General features: G+C 37.5%; 1 protein-coding gene across 7 annotated transcripts in view; it reads left to right on the top strand.

Annotated features, from left to right (window-relative positions):
* Positions 1 to 23,565, top strand: part of CTBP2 (C-terminal binding protein 2) — a 234,130-nt gene that overhangs the window by 176,021 nt on the left and 34,544 nt on the right. The window contains exon 2 of one of the 7 annotated variants that reach the window (XM_081328977.1): positions 21,384 to 21,481. The exons of the other annotated variants lie outside the window; for them this stretch is intronic. The gene's annotated coding sequence lies outside the window, so the exon portion shown is untranslated. The remainder of the gene's footprint in view (positions 1 to 21,383; positions 21,482 to 23,565) is intronic. 7 annotated transcript variants of the gene reach the window in all.

The following is a 23,565-nucleotide window of genomic DNA, read 5'->3' as shown; positions in this document are numbered from 1 at the left end:
AAAGGATAAATAAATCGTTCCTCCTAAACATTTTATTACAGGATGTTGTTCTCTAGTTTTGAGCTGATTGCTGTTGAGAGCCTCATCTGTAATAATGTTTTGACAAATATATGACTGGGGCAAATGCCAATTTTGATAAAGAAATAAAAGGGTTTTTTCTTGTAAAAAAAACAATGCATTTTGATTATGTTTTCAGGTTTAATGTAAAATTGGACCACAAGGATAGTTAGCTATCAGATATGATTAAGTGAGATCATTACCATAAAAAACTTATATAATGTGCAGATTTACTGTTTCATTCGTATCATGACTAAATCCTTGCTCTAGTTAAAACAATAAAAGTGCTAACTGGATGATGGAATATAGTGTGTATTTCTGCATTCACCCGTGACTCTGTTCTCTACTTATTTATTGAAAATTAACAAATTTGATACATTAATGGAGAGGTTGTGACCTGTTACACTCTTGTGTGATGAAACAATCGTAATTTTGATATTTGTGATTTATGACATTCTGTCCACTGGATGCATAATCTGCATATTATCCTTTGTTATTTTGTTGATGAGTTTTCTGAGTATATATTAGGGTAGGAATCTGCACAATTAAAACAATTTGTTTGAAGCTATTTGTCATTTCATGGTTTTATTCCTATTTATTTATTAAATGCATTTATATAGCTGCCAATCTCACAAGAAGTGACTCTGGGCAGTCCACAATAATAAAATAAAAACAACACACACATAAAGCAATCATTGTAACAATATAAAAATAACTATTAAAAATTAAGTATTGTTAAAAAGATATATACAGACCAAAGGCAAAGAGAGATTTGGGCCAAATCTAATTATTGTTCTTAAAGGAAGACTTTCGCCTCCCACTAACTTAACATGGAAAAATCAAAATGGTAATCCTTTTTGTTGGTGATAGTTTTCAACAAAATGTAATCTTAAAAGACACGATGCCTGTGTAGCTTAGAAAAATAAATTCAGAATGTTTTAACTTAATGAATTGTTATCCCACAGTATGTAGCTTGAAGTTATTATCTTTATATTTGTTGTTAGCTGCGAAGTCGTGTCTGACCCGTCGTGACCCCATGGACAACGTTACTCCAGGCCTTCCTGTCCTCTACCATCTTCTGGAGTCCATTTAGGCTTATGCCTACTGCTTCAGTGACTCCATCCAGCCACCTCATTCTCTGTCGTTCCCTTCTTCTATTGCCCTCAATCTTTTCCAGCATTAGGCTCTTCTCCAGTGAGTCCTTCCTTCTCATTACGCGGCCAAAGTATTTGAGTTTCAACTTCAGGATCTGCCCTTCTAAAGAGCAGCCAGGGTTGATCTCCTCTAGGACGGACCAGTTTGATCGCCTTGCAGTCCAAGGGACTTTCAGGAGTCTTCTCCAGCACCATAGTTCAAAGGCCTCAATTCTTTGGCGCTCAGCCTTTCTTATGGTCCAGTTTTCACTGCCATACATTGCAACTGGGAAGACCATGGCCTTGACTATACACACTTTTGTTGGCAGGGTGATGTCTCTGCTTTTTAGTGTGCTGTCTAAATTTGCCATGGCTTTCCTCCCCAGGAGCAAGCGTCTTTTAATTTCTTGGCTACAGTCCCCATCTGTGGTGATCTTGGAGCCCAGGAAAATAAAATCTGTCACTACCTCCATTTCTTCCCCATTTATTTGCCAAGAATTGAGAGGGCCAGATGCCATGATCTTGGTTTTCTTAATGTTAAGTTTCAAGCCAACTTTTGCACTCTCCTTCTTCACCTGCAACAAGAGGCTCTTTAGTTCCTCTTCACTTTCTGCCATTAGAGTGGTATCATCTGCATATCTTAGGTTGTTGATGTTTCTTCCGGCAATCTTAATTCCAACTTTTGATTCATCTAGCCCTGCCTTTCTCATGATGTGCTCTGCATATAAGTTAAATAGGCAGGGCGACAGTATACAGCCTTGCCGGACTCCTTTCCCAATTTTGAACCAATCAGTGGTTCCGTGTCCAGTTCTCACTGTTGCTTCTTGACCCGCATATAGGTTTCTCAAGAGACAAATAAGATGGTCTGGTACTCCCATCTGTTTAAGAACTTGCCACAATTTGTTGTGATCCACACAATCAAAGGCTTTGGCATAGTCAATGAAGCAGAAGGAGATGTTTTTCTGGAACTCTCTAGGTTTCTCCATGATCCAGCGTAGGTTGGCAATTTGATCTCTAGTTCCTCTGCCTCTTCGAAATCCTGCCTGTACTTCTGGCAGTTCTTGATCCACATACCGCTGGAGTCTAGCTTGTAGGATTTTAAGCATAACTTTACTAACGTGAAATGAGTGCAATGGTGCGATAGTTTGAACATTCTTTGGCACTGCCTTTCTTTGGAATTGGAATGTAAACTGATCTTTTCCAATCCTGTGGCCACAATTGAGTTTTCCAAATTTGCTGGCAAATTGAGTGTAGCACTTTTATTGCATCGTCTTTTAAGATTTTGAATAGCTCAGCTGGAATACTGTCACCTCCACTAGCTTTGTTGTTGCTCAGCTTTTCCAAGGCCCATTTCACTTCACATTCAAGGATGTCTGGCTCGAGGTTAGTGACCACCTCATTGTGGTTATCAGGGACATTAAGCTCGTTCTTGTATAGTTCTGTGTAATTTTGCCACCTCTTCTTAATCTCTTCTGCCTCTGTTAGGTCCCTGCCATTTTGGTCCTTTATCATGCCCATTTTTGCATGAACGTTCCCTTCATCTCTCCAATTTTCTTGAAGAGATCTCTGGTCCTCCCTATTCTATTGTTTTCTTCTATTTCTTTGCACTGTTCATTTAAGAAGGCATTCTTGTCTCTTCTAGCTATTCTCTGGAATTCTGCATTCAATTGGGCGTATCTTTCTTTTTCTCCCTTGCCTTTCGCTTCCCTCCTTTCCTCAGCTATTTGCAAAGCTTCCTCAGACAGTCATTTTGCTTTCTTGCATTTCTTTTTCTTTGGGATGGTTTTTGTTGCTCCCTCTTGTACAATGTTGCGAACCTCCGTCCATAGTTCTTCAGGCACTCTGTCTATCAGATCTAATTCCTTAAATCTATTTGTCACCTCTACTGTATATTCAACAGGGATATGATTTAATTCATACCTGAGTAGCCTAGTGCTTTTCCCTACTTTATTCAGTTTAAGCCTAAACTTTGCAATGAGAAGCTCATGGTCTGAGCCACAGTCAGCTCCTGGTCTTGTTTTTACTGACTGTATAGAGCTTCTCCATCTTTGGCTGCAGAGCACATAGTCAATCTGATTTCTGTGTTGACCGTCTGGTGATGTCTATGTGTAGAGCCGTCTCTTGGGTTGTTGGAAAAGAGTGTTTGCTATGACCATCGTATTCTCTTGACAAAATTCTATCAGCCTGTGCCCTGCTTCATTTTGTACTCCAAGGCCAAACTTGCCTGTTATTCTGGTTATCTTTTGGCTTCCTACTTTAACATTCCAATCCCCCCTGATGATAAGGACATCATTTTTTGGTGTTAGTTCTATAGGGTGGTGTAGGGCTTCATAGAACCGGTCAATTTCATCCTCTTCAGCACTGGTGGTTGGGGCATAGACTTGGACTACTGTGATATTGAATGGTTTGCCTTGGATTCGAACTGAGATCATTCTGTCATTTTGAGGATTGTATCCCAGTATTGCTTTTCCTATTCTTTTATTGACTATGAAGGCTACTCCATTTCTTCTGAGGGATTCTTGTCCGCAGTAGTATACCTGATGGTCATGTGAGTTAAATTCACCTATTCCTGTCCATTTTAGTTCGCTGATTCCTAAGATGTCAATGTTCAGTCTTGTCATCTCTTGTTTGACCACGTCCAGCTTTCCTTGATTCATGGATCTTACATTCCAGGTTCCTATGGAGAAAAAATCTTTACAGCATCGGACTTTCCTTTCACCACCAGACATATCCACAGCTGAGCGTCCTTTCGGCCTTGGCCCAGTCGCTTCATTCTTTCTGGCGCTACTAGTACTAGCCCTCTGCTCTTCCCCAGTAGCATATTGGACGCCTTCCGACCTGAGGGGCTCATCTTCCAGCGTCATATCGTTTTGCCTTTTGGTACTGTCCTTAGGGTTTTCATGGCAAAGATACTGGAGTGGGTTGCCATTTCCTTCTCCAGTGGATCACGTTTTGTCAGAACTCTCCGCTATGACCTGTCCGTTTTGGGTGGCCCTGCACGGCATAGCTCATAGCTTCACTGAATTACGCAAGCCCCTTCGCCACAACAAGGCTGTAATCCATGAAGGGGATCTTTATATTAAGTAATTTCAAACTTGCACCTTGTGCGTCAGAAGAAATTAAATTCTTAAATAACATACCTTTCGTTGTGGTGTTTGGAATTGCCTTTTAGTTTTCTCTGGCCTTTATTTTTTAAATTGTTTGGCCAGACGGATGATATTTTTTACATTTTCTTTTTAAAAGAGGGGAAAACAGAAACTTCCTATGTAATTGCAAAATTTTGCTTTTTAGCAATTATAGTGTTACTGTATCAGTGTTAGGACAAGAAGGACATAACCTGATTCTGACAGTAACAAATGGTTTAGTAGTAAGTGACCACTTTACTATTTTTTTTGCTTTATCTGATTTCAGATCTCTGACTTTAATAATGTTTTGTTGCTGTTTATAAAATTCTGCAAATACAGAGGGGTTTTTTCTGGAACATTGTGGTTAATACTGGCTCTTGAAAATTCAGTAGCATTGGATAACACTGTTTGCAAAAATACCTGGTTTAAAAATCATAAACTTTACACTTTAAATTTAATCATGTACTTGTATAAATAAATAATGTTTGTGCATTGTAAGAGCTAATATAATGAACAATCAATTTAGAAATTCTTTAGTAACAGTATAGAATCATTCCAATTACCACTCATGCTTCAAAAATCCAGGAAATTGAAATATAAGAGCCAGACTTTATATTCTGACCCACATTAATATAAAATGAAGGCTTTCTATTTTGAGCCACATTAGCTATAAAGATTTTTTATAGGGCCACAATCCATGCACAAGGCAAATCTGTTGAGGTGGATGTGAATCATTTCACATTTTGTTGCTAGTTAATAGCTCTCATTGGATGTCTTGTGCAAGGCCAAAGATGGTGGCCTTCAGCTTTTGAAGGCATTAGGACAGGCATGTCAAACTCACAACATCGCACAATGTATTGCGACTTTTTCCCCATTGCCGGCAATGGGGTGGGTGCGGTTTCAGTATGATGCATCTGGCCCGCGGGCCAGCAGTTTGACATGCCTGCATTAGGACATCCCTCACCTCAGTTGGCTTGGTGTGTTTCTCTGAATTTGCATAACAATAAGTTTTTTTTGAAATAGGGATGCGGTGGCTCAGTGGGTTAGGATGCTGAGCTTGTCAATCAGAAGGTCGGCAGTTTGGCGGGTCGAATCCCGAGTGCCACGTAACAGAGTGAGTGCCTGTTACTCGTCCCAGCTTCTGCCAACCTAGCAGTTCGAAAGCACGTAAAAATGCAAGTAGAAAAATAGGGACCACTACAGTGGGAAGGTAACAGCGTTCCGTGCGCCTTTGGCATCTAGTCATGCCGGCCACATGACCACGGAGACATCCTCGGACAAGCGCTGGCACTTCGGCTTTGAAACGGAGATGAGCACCGGCCCCTAGAGTTGGAAATGACTAGCACACATGTGCGGGGGAACCTTTACCTTCACCTTTACCTATGTATTTTTGAAGTTCTGAATGTTAAACATATAAGGAACGGTTGCTGGAATTGGGTATGTCTAGTTTAATGAAGAGAAGGGCGAGGGGTGACATGATATCAGTGTTCCAATATCTCAGGGGCTGCCACAAAGAAGAGGGGCTCAAGCATTTCTCCAAAGCACCTGAAGGCAGGACAAGAAGCAACATATGGAAACTAACCAAAGAGAGAGGCAACCTAGAATTAAGGAGAAATTTCCTGACTGTTAGAACAACCTGCCTCCAGAACCTTTGAATGCTCCAACAGTAGAAGTTTTTAAGAAGAGACTGGACAGCCATTTGTCTGAAATGCTATAGGGTTTCCTGCCTGAGCAGGGAGTTGGACTAGATGACCTCCAAGGTCCCTTCCAACTACTACTACTACTACTACTACTATTAAAACAGAGGAGGTTTTGTCTTCTGCCGTTTGATGGTTGACAAATGATTTTCAGTTTGATTAGTGAGTAGCTGGAAACCACAAGATTGGAGCTTTTAGAACAATTATGAATGTCCCAAACATTAAGTTGCCTTTCCTGTACAAAAAAAAACAATAATAACTACCCATGTTTGTCCCTCTCTGTTTTTAAAATACAATATTTCAACCATCTCCAAACTGAGGTACACAAAATTTAATGTAGTTGGAAGTATACATTTTTGTTTCTAATCTCATAAACCTGAATATGCCTGAATATTAAATTTCTATCCCAGTTCCTGTAATTAACATAGAAATGCATGTTTTCAATATTAGAGGAATATAGTTGCACATGCTAGGAATAACGCTTTGTTGTCTATATTTTTGTATTTGCTACAGTGGATGTCCACATGTGGGCTGTAAAAATTGGATCTAATGGATAGTAATGGGCAATCTATATTAGGGTAATATAATGCTCATATAGAAAAAATAGTTATATGTACATGTATACATGCAACTACAAAATCATACCCACAAATAAACTGAATAATTACATGCCATAGAATTGAGTTGCTTTGCTGTTTGCTACCTGATGCTTTGATGAACTCTTAAGTTGGTTTTTCTTCCTTCAGTCCCCCTCAAGAGCTTGTTTCTTTCATCTAATGACAAAATAGATTGAAGCACCACAGGAAATAATTTGCAAAACCCTTTGACTTGAGCCTGTAGGCACTTTTCTTTTCCATTGGTGAGAACATCTAGCAAGTTGCTATAAATGGTGAAGCTTTCCTTTCCAAGCAGCGGAATGTATATAATGTGTTAAAATGGATGCAACTGGGCCCTTTGTTGAGAGTGCAGAATGTACTTAACTATGGTGACCTGTTCACTAGAATTATAGCCCAGTCTGAGAAGATTTAGGTCAAAAGAGATCTCAAGGCGCTTCTCTAGCAAAGAAAAGAGAATATGTTCCTTATTTTTTGTTCTCCTTGCACGGCTTTGAGAAACTTTTACTTCTGGGGGATGTTGGCTTGAGCACTGCTGTGTAGGAGTGTGTTGAAATGAAATTCTGCATAAACAGTATATCATAAAACACCATTTCTGTCTTTGCTAAAAATTTCTAGCTAAAAAATAAGTGTACCTAGTTGCCATAATAAGAGAAGAGATACTTCAAATACCTGTTTTCTGCTCTTGTCTGAAGTAAAAGATATTGATTTAAAAGCCAAGTTCTTGGAATCCCTGCCTGCTAGCCTTTCAAAAACTAGTCTAGATGAAGTTTGATATTTTACAGACTGGGCAAACAATAAAGGTCTTGTTCAAGCTGTTACGTCTCCTTTGAGTTGAGTGCCTCCTGGTGCCTTCATGGACATGTCTGTGTAATTTCTTCGCAGTAATACAGAAGTGATTTACAACTGCTTTTTCCAAGGCATTTTGTATCTTCCCTGAACTAGCCTATAGCCAAGGTCAACAAGGTTTTACCACTTATCTGGGCAATCAAATGGTACCTCAGCCTTAAATGAAAATTAAGTTGGTTCACGTACACATTTTGTTTGCCTAGTTTTATGATTAGGCAAAATTACATTCTTTCTACAGCTGGCTGTGACAGTTGTATTTATTTAACCAATGTATATGGTACCCATGGTGCTGCAATAATTATGCGGCTCCATTCTTTATACTTCTGTAAATTGCTCAGACTAAAGAGAGAGGCTGTAGTTAAAAATGCTGGAACAAAAGTAACATAACGTTTTCTCCTTGAATTTACCACTATAACCCGATTAGCGGAGATGCCTTTACTGCCAGAGTTGGATCAGTCTTGCTTGATTGATGTTCATAATTAAAGTCAGTCACATGATTTATTTGTTTGTTTCACTTTTTATTATGTGTTATTTATTTAGAGTATATAAATATATGGTTGACAAAATCTAAATATAATATCCTTAAAAGCAATTAAAATCAATAATGTATCATTAAATATAAACCCCAGCATCTGTTATCTTGCTGTTCTGGACTTTAAAAAGTATTCAGTCCTTTTTATTTAAATAACAGTTTCTGCATATTTCTGTCAGGGTCATTTTGCCTACACTGTACAATTATGGACCTTTCATCTTCCTTATTTTCTCATGGCTGTCACCATCCTACACTGTCACCTTCCTTATTTCCTTCTTCCTCCTTTCTCCTGTCCAATGCTTGCCAACCTCATCCCTACAACAGCTAGTCCTACCAACCTTTCATTCCAATCTCTTGCCACCATTGCTCCTTCAATCTATTCAGTCTTCTCAATTTTCTTCTCCCTTTCCTTCTCCCTCCAGCTATAACTCTCTGACTTCATCCACTTCACAGTTTTGGACCAATTATAGTCATCTTAAATTCATCCTTCACTAAGTCTCTATTCCTGTTGGTCTTGAGTTGCAAGCAGCTTCATGGCTTCAGTCCCTCTATGAAACAATGCTTTTTCTTTTTCATTCAGTTTTTCTCCTAGTCCATCCAGCCTTTTTTCAATTATTACTCCCCAGAATACCATCTAGAAGACGTTTCATGGATGCTTATACACAGACACAGATACACTTATGTGTGTAAGAGCACTCGCATACGCATATATGAACACACACAGAAACACAGAATTTTATTCAGATCTTTGCAAGTTTAGTACAAGTCTCTCAAAATATGAGAAAAAAATTCCATTTGATAATTAACTTTCCAACAAATTTTACAAAGTTATCTGCCCTTTTTAGCAATCAATAGCAGAATAATATACCATACATAAAATTTATTATAATAGTTTTTCCTAACAAAAATATTCAGAGTAAATATAATATTTTCTTCTATTGAAATCACAATTATTGCATATCAAGTATTATGCTTAAAATTTATTCATATAGTCTTTTCAAGTCATACTCAGAATTTTACATTATTAAAAGATTTTCAGATTCAGTCAAGCATTTTGTCTCACTTCACTTTTGTAGTTCCTTTAAAACTATACAGATAGTTCTCGACTTACAACACTTCATTTAGTGACAGTTCAAAGTTACAATGGCACTGAATAAAGTGACTTATGAGCATTTTTCAGTTATGGCCTTTGCAGCATCCCCATGGTCATGTGATCAAAATTAAGATGCTTGGCAACTGTTCATACTTCTGACGGTTGCAGAGTCCCGGGGTCATATAATCCATTTGCAATCTTCTGTCAAGCAAAGTCAATGGGGAAGCTAGATTCACTTGACAACCAGGTTCCTAACTTAACAACTTCAGTGATTCACGTAACAACTGTAGCAAGAAAGGTCATAAAATGGGGCAAAACTCACTTGACAACAGAAATTTTAGGCTGAATTGTGGTCGTAAGTCAAGGACTGCCCATACTGTAGAATTGAATATATTGAAACCTAGTTAGGTGGCCTTACAATTCCAAAGAAATAATGTCGAAGATTTCATTTTTTATCTTATTAATAATGAAATGCTACAATCTACATGATTTGTTATTTTTCCACTGGGTGAATGTCATTCCACTTTTCTTTTTATGAAAATAAAGAGGAATACTCTGTATAATTTTTCCCTGCTATATTTAAATTGTTCATTCTCTGATCTCACACCGCATTTCATTTTGTGTTACAGATTTAGAATGCCTGGATTTTAGTTTGAGTATGTTAATTGCAAGTAACCTGAGGGTACATGACTAGTTCTAAGGTTGATAAGTGATGGATTTTATTAGAGCAATAAAACATAGAAAACCATTAAGGGAAAAAGGCTTACTACATAAGCATAGTTCCATGCAATTTCATGACCCTAGGCACATCTGGAATAGTTTCATCTGCTTCAGTATACATTGATAAATTCATGGCAGGCTTCCACCTGTATCGATACTGACCTTCATTTTCTACAATGGTAAAATAGAACAAAGTTTTTTAAAAAAGCTTTTATACCCACTATATTTTAGTACTTTCAACTGTGGCCATATTTTTTTGTTAAATACTGGTCACATACTTAATGTCATTTAATAGAACCAAAAATTGCAGGTCCTAATCACCATGCACCCTTGACAATTTTTGTCCTGTTTAGGAGTATAACAGCTCAGGCCAGAAACTCCATTTTCATGTTTGGTTTGTTGGATGTTAATTTCAGAAGGACTTCTTCCTTTCCTAATATGGCTCAGAAAGATTGAGGACCGTCACAATTTAATTCACATTTCAGTTGCTTTTTATTCACTCCTTTTTATCAGATCCTTTCATGTCAGTGATCTGTCAAAGACCCAGAAACTGGAAATGCCATTGTTTTGCAGTGTAGGTCTTGGAAGAGTTTTTCTGTAGGTCTTGGAAGAGAACAAAGAAGATAACCTTAAAACCGGAAGTCAAGTTTACTGCTTTTGCCCCTTCTGTTTTTTCATTTTTTTCCTGACTCCTTCAGTTTTAAATATACAGTATATACAGCTGTTTTACTTTCAGTTCCTCTGTACTGGTTATTTATTCCAGAATTTGAGTTTGAAAATTTTGTTTGCACCATTTTTGACATTTTTATCACTTTTCTTTTTCATAAACAGGATCCTATGATGATCATCATAGTTTGCCATCAAATTGGGAGTCACCTCTTAGAGACCACATATAGAAAGTTAATCTGTTTTCAGATAAGCTTTCAAAAAAGTCTTGAAAAAGCCGTGAAAGAGCTGCTTGCAGGTTTATCTTTACAGGTAGTCCTCGTTTAGCAACTGCCTCATATAGTGACCATTCACAGTTACAGCAGTGATGAAAAAGTAAATTTGTGACCAATCCTTACATTTACAACCGCCAAAGGTCTCTAAAATAAGGAAAGCTGAAATAAGATCATAAGCCCAGTAATGGTCTCACTTAACAACCTAAATTTTGGGCTCTATTGTGGTCATAAGTTGAGGACTACCTGCATTACCAGCAATAGAATGATACAATGGTGGAGATGAATATTTTGCTAGGTTAGAAAATTTCATGTAAATCAGTAGATTATTGTGGACAGCACTTAATTTTGTTGTGAGATACACAGTGACAATAAAGATTATTCTAGTCTATTCAAGTTTATTCTAGATACTAGCGAGGAAAACTAGGTATGGTCTGCTTGGTGTTCTTCAGATGTTCTGGCCTATAAATCTTATTATCCCAGTCAGCAAGCCCAATGGCAAAAGATTATAGGATTTCTAGCTTTAAAAAAAAGTTGATTTCCTACTCATATTTTTAATTGATGGCAAGAAAAGGAACAATTACGAAGGCATACTTTGTTACATTCAGACGTTTTGAGCTTAGCAAAAATAGGAAGTTGTTCACCTGAAATTTGTGGTTCTAGGCAACATGAAAAGGAGTTTTTCATGTATCTTACATTAAAAGGGATAGCTGACTTGTTCCTTTGTATTCTGTACTTCAAATGGGTGTACACACACACGTACATGAATGCACACTGAAGTCCTTTTAATGAACTATATTACAGCTGGTTGCATTAAGAATTCACTGCATATTCTCCCCATCATCAGCTTTCCAGTGAATGACATTCCACAAGGTAATATTTCTCACTTTGTCAAAAAATGTCCATTATTTAAAATCTGGAGTATTGGGAAGAGGGTGGGGCTAAGAATAGATTAAAATTTTCCTCTATGTTTTTCTGCTAATCTAATTAAAACAATGTCAAACAATAACACATATTATTATGAATAATAAAAGGAATTTAAAATCTTACGTCGGTTCAAAATGAGACAATAATAGAACAAGACCAGACCAGGTTGTATACAGGTGATCCTCGACTTAACAACCACAACTGAACCCAAAATTTCTGTTGCTAAATGAGACATTTGTTAAGTGAGTTTTGTCCCCTTTTACGACCTTTCTTGCCACATTTGTTAAGTGAATGACCGCATTTATTAAGTTAGTAACATGGTTGTTAAGTGAATCTGGCTTCCCCATTGACTTTGCTTATCCAAAGGTCACCTAACCCCAGGACACCTCAACTATCATAAATATGAGTCAGCTGTGTCTGAATTTTGATCACGTGATCATGGGGAAGCTGCAACAGTCGTAAGTCTGAAAAACAGTCATAAGTCACTTTTTCAGTGCCGCTGTAACTTTGAACAGTCGCTAAATGAACTGTCAAAGACTACCTGTATAAAGTCCTTTGTTGTACTTTTAACAACAAGACAGTTGTGACTTACTCTTGTTAAACATTTCTGAGGTACCTAATATATGCAGTTTTTGTATTTGTTGAATTCATGACATTTTAAGATGGGGTTAATAGAACGAATTTGCTGGTGTATGTCAGAATCTCTGTATAAAACATTCTAAAGTAATAGAAGAGTAATTCACATAACTAAATGTGACCTTCCATTTGTTTGGTAAGATAAGACATTCAAACTTGTTATTCCAGAGGCTGCATTAATATAATAACTAATATCAATTTAATCAGCTTTGTTCTGCTTCCTATAAAATTATGGTTTAGGGGCCATAATTAATTTCTCCACAGCCTTTAACTACTCTGGAACTTAAGAAGTAGCAATAGAATCTGAAGCAAATAAATGAAATAAATATTTAAGCCGAATAAGTTTGGATTAACATAAAACAGCATAGCTGTTGAAAAGACAATGGAGAAATTCTAAAAATTAAAAAAAGAATAAGTGCCAACATTGTGATTGCTTAGTGTTTTATTGAAACTCAAGCAGAAAAATGCCAGCATTTTTATTCTTTGTAAATAAGAAAAGGATCTTATAGGATCTTACTTGAATGTAATGAACATAGGGCTGGGGTTTTAAAAATCACGTTTGTAACATTGGAATACATATATGAGTCATTACAATACTTTTCATGGCAAGATTGAAAGCAGCTTGCTAATAGAAACAGTTGCTATTGTCATAGATTGTCCATTAGTGTGCTATATATTTGTCAACAGACTATTTGGAGTTTTCTAAGAATTGATGAACATAAAATACTGGGTAACACTTGTTCTTTTACTCTTGAAAGAGGGCTCTGGGGATCTCTGTAAACAGCAGTTGGACAAATGTGAGACTGTACTTAAATTTTCCTACCATATGATGCATTCTGTTCTGAAAATACAGTTTTTGAAGCAAGTGTACTCTATCATTTCTCTCTATAAGTAATAAGGATGCAATAAAAATGGCATATACACAAAAAACGTTTCTGAAATAGCAAATATATATAACGAGTTAATTAGCAAGGTGCATTCAAAAAGCCTTGACAAATTCTTAACACACACAAACACACACACACACACATATACATATATATATATATATATATATATATATATATATATATATATATATACACACACACACACATACACACGCACACTCATCTAGACAGAATATTATTATACCATTTTGGGGACTAGGTTTTCAGTGAAGGAAATAGTGGAACATAAAGCAGACCAGTCTATTGTTCCTTTTTTAGGAAAGAGAATAAAAAAATACACAGCTTATCTTTAATGCCACTATTGAAGTAGATGTTAATTAGAGTGAATTTCATAATGGTACAACCGCCATTAAGAAGTGTCTCTGATAACCAACCAATGAACTGTTTGCACTCTTTGAGTCAAAATATTTAGCTGTTATGTCACCTTTATGTATTTGCATTTCTTTAATCCTAGTGTAAATACCATAGTGGATAAATAATTGGGATCTGTGTGTCTGTCAGTAGGGTTATTTTTGGACTATTTAAAATCTTTCTTTGTCTTAAACAAACAGTCCTCAATGTGTCTCTAACAGCTATTTAGAAATGCTTCTTACAATATGTATTGGCTACCCTCATTTCCTTCTTACCATCTGGAAATTAATCCTAAACCATAAACAATAAATTTTTATTTCACAAACATTTAATTTTCTTTAGATGGTGCATAATTTGTCAAGAATAACCCTGTTCTGTTATAGAGTTAAGGCTGCTTTGAAGATTGAAATGTGTGATACAGGGTGCAAGACAATAACAGATTAATTTTGGTTACTTTCTTTTAATTGCTTGTACTTAACAATTGCTACTAAAGTTAAAGGAATGATAATAATAATAATAATAATAATAATAATAATAATAATAATAATAATAATAATAATAATAATAATAATAATAATAATAATAATAATAATATAATTTCTATACCGCCCTTCTCCCAAAAGACTCAGGGCAGTGTACAGGGCAATAAATACAATAAAATGCAATGTACAAACATTAAAAAAGAATTAAATAGCCCAATTACAATAAAATTAATAAAATTAGTATTAAAATACCCCAAACCCATCAGACCAGGCCGGCTTGTTCAAATAAGTAAGTTTTTAGGTCACGGCAGAAGGAGTGAAGGTCAGGAGCCATCCGGAGCTCAACCGGTAAACGGTTCCAAAGGTCTGGTGCGCCCACAGAGAACACCCTCACCCTGGGGGCCACCAGTTGACACTCTTTGACCGACGGCACCCTGAGGAGGCCCTCTCTGGGAGCGCACTGGACGAAGGGAAGTTGATGCCGGCAGCAGGTGCTCCCGTAAGTAATCCAGACCCATGCCATTAAGGGCTTTATAGGTCATTACCAGCACCTTGAATCTCACCCGGAGGGCAACCAGAAGCCAATGCAGCTCGCGGAGTAGAGGTGTTACATGGGAGTATCGGGAAACCCCCACCACCACTCGCGCGGCCTCATTCTGCACCAGCTGAAGCCTCCGAGTAGTCCTCAAGGGCAGCCCCATGTAGAGAGCGTTGCAGTAGTCTAAACGAGAGGTCACGAGCGCATGAGTGACTGTACGCAAGGCATCCCGGTCCAGATAGGGCCACAACTGGCGCACCAGGCGAACCTGGGCGAAGGCCCCCATAGTCACAGCTCCTGTATGATCTTCCAAGGAGAGCTGTGAATCTAGGAGGACACCCAAGTTGCGAGCCCTATCTACGTGGGGTAATACCTCACCCCCCATGATTAGAGGTGGAATAATCTGAATTTCCCAAGATGCCGGCACGTACAACCACTCAGTCTTGTCGGGATTGAGCCGAAGCCTGTTCCTCCCCATCCAGGCCCGAACCGCCTCCAGGCAACGGGACATCACATCGAGGGCATCACTGGGGTGGAGATGAAAAGCTGGGTATCATCAGCATATTGATGATACCCAACCCCAAAACCACGAATGATCTCACCCAGTGGCTTCATATAGATGTTGAACAGAAGAGGCGAGAAGACCGACCCCTGAGGAACTCCACAAATGAGAGGCCTCGAGGCCGACCTCTGCCCTCCTGCCAACACCGACTGCGAACGTCCCAGGAGGTAGGAGGAGAACCACCGTAAAACGGTGCCTCCCACTCCCAATCCCCTGAGACGCCGCAGTAAGATACCATGGTCGATGGTATCGAAAGCCGCTGAGAGGTCTAATAGGACTAGGACAGAGGAACAACCCCTGTCCCGAGCCCGCCAGAGATCATTCACCAGCGCGACCAATGCCGTCTCCGTGCTGTACCCGGGCCTGAAGCCCGATTGGTACGGGTGCAGATAATCAGCTTCCTCCAGGAACAAAGGGAGCTGATGCGCCACCACGCTCTCAACAACCTTCGCAAGAAAGCGAAGGTTGGAGACCGGACGATAGTTGTTTAAAACAGCTGGGTCCAGGGCAGGCTTCTTGAGGAGGGGTCTCACCACCGCCTCCTTCAAGAATGACAAAAGGCACTTGCACAATTTTTAATGTTATCTTTATGGTTGAAACATAAGTATTTTTTTCAGCGCTCTCAAATTAAACAGTGTGTTTTGATATTGCCACAGTCTCTTTAAAAGTTTGAACCCAGTATTGGGAAATATCTTTGATTTAGTGCTACATATGGATATGTTTATTGAAAATTGCATATAATCATTTTAAAATGGCTTATATCTAATCCTAAAGTGGAAGCATTTGAGTCATTTGCCAGTCATATTGATTTCATGTTATAAGCAACAGTATGCATTTCTTTGTATTACCGTTGGGGGAGTAACCAGTTAATAGTAACAATGCCAAGGCATTTAAAAAAGAAAATTACTTGAGAGAAAAACATTTTTCAGTACAGTATTCACTAAATTTCTCACAAGGGTACAGGTAGTCCTCGACTTACAACAATTCATTTAGTGACCATTCAGAGTTACAATGGCACTGAAAATAGTCACTTATGGCTGTTTTTCCAGTTATAACCTTTGCAGCATCTGCACAATCGTGATCAAAATTCAGATGCTTGACAACTGGTTCATACTTATGACCATTGCAGTATTCCAGGGTCATGTGATCCCCTTTTGCAATCTTCTAACAAGCAAAGTCAGTAGGGAAGCCAGATTGAAATAACAAGCAGGTTATTAACTTATCAACTAATTCACTTAACAACTGTGGCAAGAAATGTCGTAAAATGGGGCAAACCCCACTTAACAAATGTCCCACTTAACAACAGAAATTTTGGGCTCAATTGTGGTTGTGAGGACTACCTGTACTAGGTTTTGGGGGTTCCTAAAAAGGATATCTCTGGAGTTGCTTTTTTCAAGCTTTTTAATCCTGTCCTTTCCACTATCCAGGAGCATTCTGTTTCTTCCTTTCATGTTATATCTATATACTGAAAAGTGCTACATTAGAAGGTGCGAGGATGCTTTATAAAAGACTATAAATATAAACCCTTTGTGGACTTTTTGCTTGAAATGAAAAAAAGGAACTGGTAATTTTGGAATATATTGATTAAAAAGGTTTGCTTATGGGAAGATGGAAACCATAATACGTAATTTGGGAATGTGGAGATAGTAATTAGTGTGTTTGTAACTGCTGAAAGAAAAGATTGGAAGTAGCTTCTTTACATATGTTTTGCTTGTTTACACCTTGCTAAATTGTCAGCAAGAAATAGAAAATATAAAAGGATTCCCCCACATGACCAACTTAATATAGCGAATTTACTGTATATTGTTACAGTCTAGGAAGAAAACTATGCCATGTCTGAATTTTTTTGCAGAATCTGAGTTCTTTTCTGGGGCAATTATGATCTGTGTCCTGTTTTTCATATCTTCCTTTTTAGCATTCAGATATTTTGTTTTAGAATTCTGAAGTTAAAGGTAAAGGTAAAGGTTCCCCCGCACATGCGTGCTAGTCGTTTCCAACTCTAGGGGCCGGTGCTCATCTCCGTTTCAAAGCCGAAGAGCCAGCGCTTGTCCAAGGACGTCTCCGTGGTCATGTGGCCGGCATGACTAGATGCCAGAGGTGCACGGAACGCTGTTACCTTCCCACCGTAGTGGTCCCTATTTTTCTACTTGCATTTTTACGTGCTTTCGAACTGCTAGGTTGGCAGAAGCTGGGACGAGTAACAGGCGCTCACTCTGTTACGCGGCACTAGGGATTTGACCCGCCAAACTGCCAACCATCTGATCGACAAGCTCAGCATCCTAACCCACTGAGGCACCGTGTCCCTTATTATTATTTATTATTATTCTTATTATTATTAGTCCCTTATTATTCTGAAGTTAGGCAGCATCAAAAAGTGAACAGTGGCATTTTCCCCTTCCTGCAGTTATTAAAACAATATAATGAAAGAAGGTATAAAGTTGAACCTTATAACTCTAGTACATTAGACAAATATGCCCTCCCTCTTCTCTTCCCTTTTCAACAAAATTATGTTAATGTCCATTACATTACTGTCATCACAACTGGCTGCTCTTAGTTCTCTTCTCTGCTCTTCTTCTAAAAATAATACTGGATATTTAGCAAAATTAATAAAGTTAATGACCTTATTATTGGATATATCAGGATCATGAGATCATGTCACACTGAAATGTTGTTTTAGAGGTAGAATTTCTGGGAATGCTATAATCAGTTATTGGAAGTGTAGTGTCCTAGCCTCATGTGATCACCTTTTATGACGAGCAAAGTTAGTGGAGAAGCCAGATTCACTTAATATTCTTTTGTTATTAGCTTAACAGTTGTAATGATTCAGTTAACAACTGTAGCAAGAAGGTTATAAAATGGGGGGAAACTCACTGAACTGTTTTGTTTAGTAATGACAATTTTGGTTTCAATTGTCATAAATCGAGAACTATCGAATGGGCTGATACCATTATTGTATAATGGCTACAATTTGTACAGAACAATTCTAGCTGATTAGCTTACAATAATTTCATAAGAACTTATTCATGAGGATCAATATGAGCTTTTACCTAAAAGAAAGCTAAAGAAGGATGTTAGAAATGAGTTAGGTATTTGGGGATATTTGGAGCAACATGATGAAGAAGAAAAGCCACCATGATTTCTTAGATGCAGAAAAGGCCTTTGACAATTGAACTGAGCTTTCTTGATCATGGCTTTGGAAGATACAAATTTTGGAGATAACTTTATAAAATGGATAAGATTGATTTAGAAAGCACACCTAATTGTCCCTAGTCACACAAGCTCAGAGAACGTCAAGGACTCCACAGTTCAACTCTGAGCTACATATATTCTCTTCCCTTGGCACTTTTATTCAAATTTGAAATAGAAGAAAAATAAAAAAAATACATGGTAAAGTGGGCTAAAATTTCATTATAATATACAGATGGAACAATGGGAAAATACATGGCTGAAAGATTTGAGATTTACACTACGTTATAATCTTAAAAGAGAATTTTTATAAAATGATGTACTGTTGGTATATGTCACCACAGAAATTATCCAGAATGTATAAAGGCACTTCAAATTTATATTGGAAATTAAAACAACACAAAGAAAATTTTTGACATATTTGAAGCAGTGTAAAAAAAAAACCTTGAAAGTTTAAAATTCAAATACGCACAATTATTCAAAGTATTTAAGATTCATAAACAATTGAGGCCAGTGGTATTTCTTCTGGCATTAGTGGATGAACAGCTTAGGAATAAGCCATGGAACTAGTTTTTGTACATGATAACTGCAATAAGATTATTACATGCAGAAAGAAACATTGTTATGTAAAACATTAAAAAACAAAGCAAATAATAATTCCAGCATTAAAGACCAAGGTCTGTGATACCTGAATGAAAAGATTTTCATATAGTGCTGTGTGCAACAGTTCTAGCTAATCTTTCTAAGAGGAGCATAATAAAATCAAAATAATCCTAGAGGCATCATCTGTTTTGATTATGGTCTAAATTACTGAGTTTTGATAACAATGCAGATCTAATTGTTTCCCAGAATTATAAAACTGTCCCTTGCAATGCAACCCTGGGCCAAACAATTTGAATATCTTCACCCAAATTGGTATCTAGACTTGAATATCCATTTATTGTGCCTCATTAGTGTCTACATAGCTTCAGCATACTTCAAGAAAGGACAAGTATACTATCAGATCATTGTTCTGTGTAACTCAGCATTATCCACACTGTCTGTTTAGTAATATCCGTACTGACATACATATCCACAGCACTTCCGCCAATTTCTTTTCCATATCTTTCAGTAATTTGCATTTCACTAATAAATCCTCTGCTGAGCAGCAGATCCTTATTTCTCAGGCAGACATACTTTACTACTTAATCTCCTTAACAGGGAACCCCAAGATTGAACAAGGGCTCACTTCTGTGTCAAGCATGTTCTCTGTCAAGGGGCTGCTGAAGTTCCTTAAACTTAAGTACCATCATCATATACCGGGATTATATTTTTTTTATGACAGTCGGAATTAAAACGAGTGTGATATTGCCGTAGTACAGTGCATTCCATGTGACAGACCAAGTAGTCTACTAGCAAACTATCTGATAAGGACCACATAATATGTAACACACTTGTCCCCATCTTTAGATAGAACAGTAGTATTGAAAGCTGCCAGAGATCTTGAAATTGCAGGGTTTACATATCTTTCTTGTTAGCCGTCTTCTGAAGAAGATTTACAGTGACCAAAACCCTTGCCATGCTAATTCAGAATTAAGCTAGACTTACCCAGATCCATATAATCAATGTAACCCAAGAATGTTTGGAATTGTCTAGCTACTATCTGCTCAAACATTTTGCCTGAGACAGATACTTTACTAAAAATAATTATCCAGAGAAATTCTTGTTTAAGAGAGTTCTCCGTTTGTGCTTGCTGTTATTATTTAGTTCAGATCTCATTGATTCAAAGATTAAAATACAACATTTCTAGCTAAAACCTAATTGTAACTATAAATGCTTCATTTTATTTGGATTGTGTCCAGATGTAAATATAATTATGCCACCTAATGTTACAGAGATATTTGACAAACAAAAATGTTTGCATCTACAGCTTCTTAAATTATGTTGTACCTTATGTAGCATGACTCTGTCCCATCATATATCTCAATGTTTTCCAATTAATTTAGTTAAGATATAACGTATATACAAAATATTTAGAAGTGTTTGATTGCTCACTTATATGATCCTCACAAGGGGCAGGAGAAACTGCCTGCATCCTGATTTCTTTCTGCTCTTCAAGTTTAATTTTTGAGTCACTAATATATGAAAATGACATTTAGATTGCTTATTAAACTTTTATTTTTTTTAAACATGATAAAGACGTATTAAACATTGCTACTTCCTCTTAAAAGGATGTTACCAGCAAATGGGTGTGGGTAACATTTTGGTAATCACTTCCCACTCTCTAGAAAATATTGACTTGCCAAGACAGTGCTCTGCAATTATTTGCAAAATGTACCATGCAAACAGCAGTAAAGTTATCTAAGAAAATGCATGTGTGTTTGTCTGTCCCTCTGTCAGGACTTGTCATTTCAGCTAAAGTCCTAATCTAAGTGGAGTATATGTATCACTGGAAGACGTTTCACTTTAAATATCAAATTGTGTTACTCATGGCAGATATTAAATATATTTTTCAGGAGCCACACATACAAGTCAAATGGGAGGTCAGATTTATTGGGGGTATAGCTCTTTCACGATTTATTCAAGCATCAGAAAAGAACTTTGATTAGTTAAAAGCTGTGGTAAAGTCTTGTGGGAGTATTTGCGAGAATCTGGAGCTGTCAGAGATAACTGCCTGCAATTAGTGCAGGTTCGAGTCCCACCAGGCTCAAGGTTGACTCAGCCTTCCATCCTTCCGAGGTAGGTAAAATGAGGACCCAGATTGTTGGGGGCAATTAAGCTGACTTTCTAATAATGCCGCTTGGGGGGGGGCGAAAGTCCTAATAAGCAGGCATATACATAGAATGAAGGCTACTGCTAAGCTTGTAAGCCGCCCTGAGTCTTCGGAGAAGGGCGGGATATAAATGGAATTAAAATAATTAAAATAAATAAAATAAACTATAACTTCTTCAGCAAATTTCAGACTATTCTTCTGTAGTGGGACAAAACCCTTTTCTTTTCCCTCTTTTGTCCAGAAAGATATTTGTCTTGAAACTGTGTGGCTCTGAACATGGGGTGCTTGTTTGAAGATCCCCCTTCGTAGTCAAGAAGAGAATCGGCTGGCCAAATATTGGTGTAGTATTTTATATCCTTTTCCTCTCTTCTCGTTCTCATTCTCCCTTTATTTCCTGTACAGTTTTTAATAAGAAGATTGTGGAGGCAAAGTTTTTAAGGCAAGGGGCCATTTGCTGTTTTGTTTTCTCTGCTTAATAAAGTGTGCCTTACTTTTCGAGCTGCAGTGACTTTCGTTGCTATTGAGTAGTTTGTGCAAACGCTTGGCTTGCTCCTCAGTTCACTTTTTATATACTGTCAAAGGAGATGTTTAAAACCGTCTTTCTCTGCTTTTTTTTTTTTTAAGAAAAAGAAGTGGCGTGACACAAACAAGTGAGATTAATAAGAATTAGGCAAATGGCTTCTCTTCTTTTGTTTCGGTGAGATAGTAGCCGTCTTGCAGCTACACAAAGGCTGCCATTTACCACAGAGGACTCCCTCATTCTCTTGGCAGGGGTGCCATTGGATTCGGATACAAGTGGGTGGCAAGCAGCAAAAGAGGACAAGCAGGCTGTGTGTGTGTGTGTGTGTGTGTGTGTGTGTGTGTGTGTGTGTGTGTGTGTGTGTGTTTTAAAAAAACAGCAACAACAACCAAAGCACTTTAGGTATTGAACTGCTACACAACCAGCTGTGCAGCTTGCGAGTTGGGGTGGACCAGTTCTCCTTGCAGCTAGAAAGCACTTCCTTGACATCCCTCTTCCCTTGCTTTCCCACTCTTTCCCTTAAAAGCTGCCCACTGGAACATTGGCTCAACTCCATAAAGAGCTGAGAGCACCAGAAAATATTTATTGGAACAATGCTTCTGATAACTGCCATGATATTGGAAGGCTTTGGAGTAAGAAGAGACCACCTTTATTTTTAAAGCAGTTTTATATCAGCTTGTTAGTATTCCAGTCAGAAAATTTCTTTTCTATTGTAGATACCTTGTTCTTTATTGATGATGGTTCCCATTGAATACAGTCACACATTTCTATCTCTCTGGCTCTTTCTTTGCCTTGCTTGCTTTCTATAAGAAAACTACAAATACGCAGACAATGAACTATCTGTTTGGTTATACTTTGCACAATGCTGCTGCTCCTTTACTATTTCCAAGACAAAAATGTAATTTTGGACTATTGTTAGAGAAGGAATAGTTTAGTCTTTACTATATTCTCAATAGTGATGCAAAGAAAAGAGAGGCTTTTCCACCAATAAATTACTACCAAGTCTGAAGAAGTAGATGCCAAACCACATTTTGTGTGGGTCTGTTTAAGCTTGCAACCAAAAATCATTCACAGGGATGGGCAATGTTAGTTAAGTCCTCCTAAGAGACATATCTCTCTACGCTTCATCTTTGGACCAATTCATTCTCTTTTTTTATGTGCTGAGTTCGTTTTTGATATAGTATGTGTTGGTCTAAAAGCTCTTCAGGAGGAGCAGATGAATCATTTGAAATAATACATTTTGACAGAGGGACATATATTTTTCATATATCTTTAGACAGCAAATCTGTCAGTGGTTTTTCTTGAACTAATGCAGCATGTTCTTTATTACTTCAGGTCTAAAGTTCTCTTTCCGACAAGCTGAAATAATTAGCATCATCCAATTGTCCATTAAATTTAAACATCCAAATAATTGTTTTTAAACATTTTTTTTCAATATAACAATTCTGGAGATATCATGCTGTTTCATCTCTAAGCACTCGCTCCCTCAGGCCCTTTTATGAATTGATCTAACTCTAATACAAGATAATGTGTAGCCTTGCAGTTAGTATTATTCCCATTATTCCTAGCTAATGTGGCCAGTGGTGAGGAAAAGTGGAAATTTTACTGCATCTTTTTTGAGAGAGTCACATTTTGGTTGGTAATATAGACAGCAGAAAAGACATGTGTATATACTGATAAATGTAATAATTTGGTTTAACAATAGAGGAAATTAGAATAGATTTTTTTTCTTGATTTTGTTCTGTATGATTAACTATCACAGCTCCAGCCCTTTCTTATAAACATGGATTGTATTCTACAAATGTTTTCATTGTCTTTCGTTTTTAGTGCTGAACAATAAAGTAAATCAAAGCAATAATCTTAGGAGACATGTTTGTAATATTCTAGAATTTTCCTGCCTTGA

The sequence above is a fragment of the Vipera berus genome, assembly GCF_964194415.1.
Source record: "Vipera berus genome assembly, chromosome: 5".
Lineage (NCBI taxonomy): Eukaryota > Metazoa > Chordata > Lepidosauria > Squamata > Viperidae > Vipera > Vipera berus.
The sequence above is the reverse complement of the archived record's forward strand: the minus strand, read 5'-3'. Positions and strand labels throughout refer to the sequence as shown.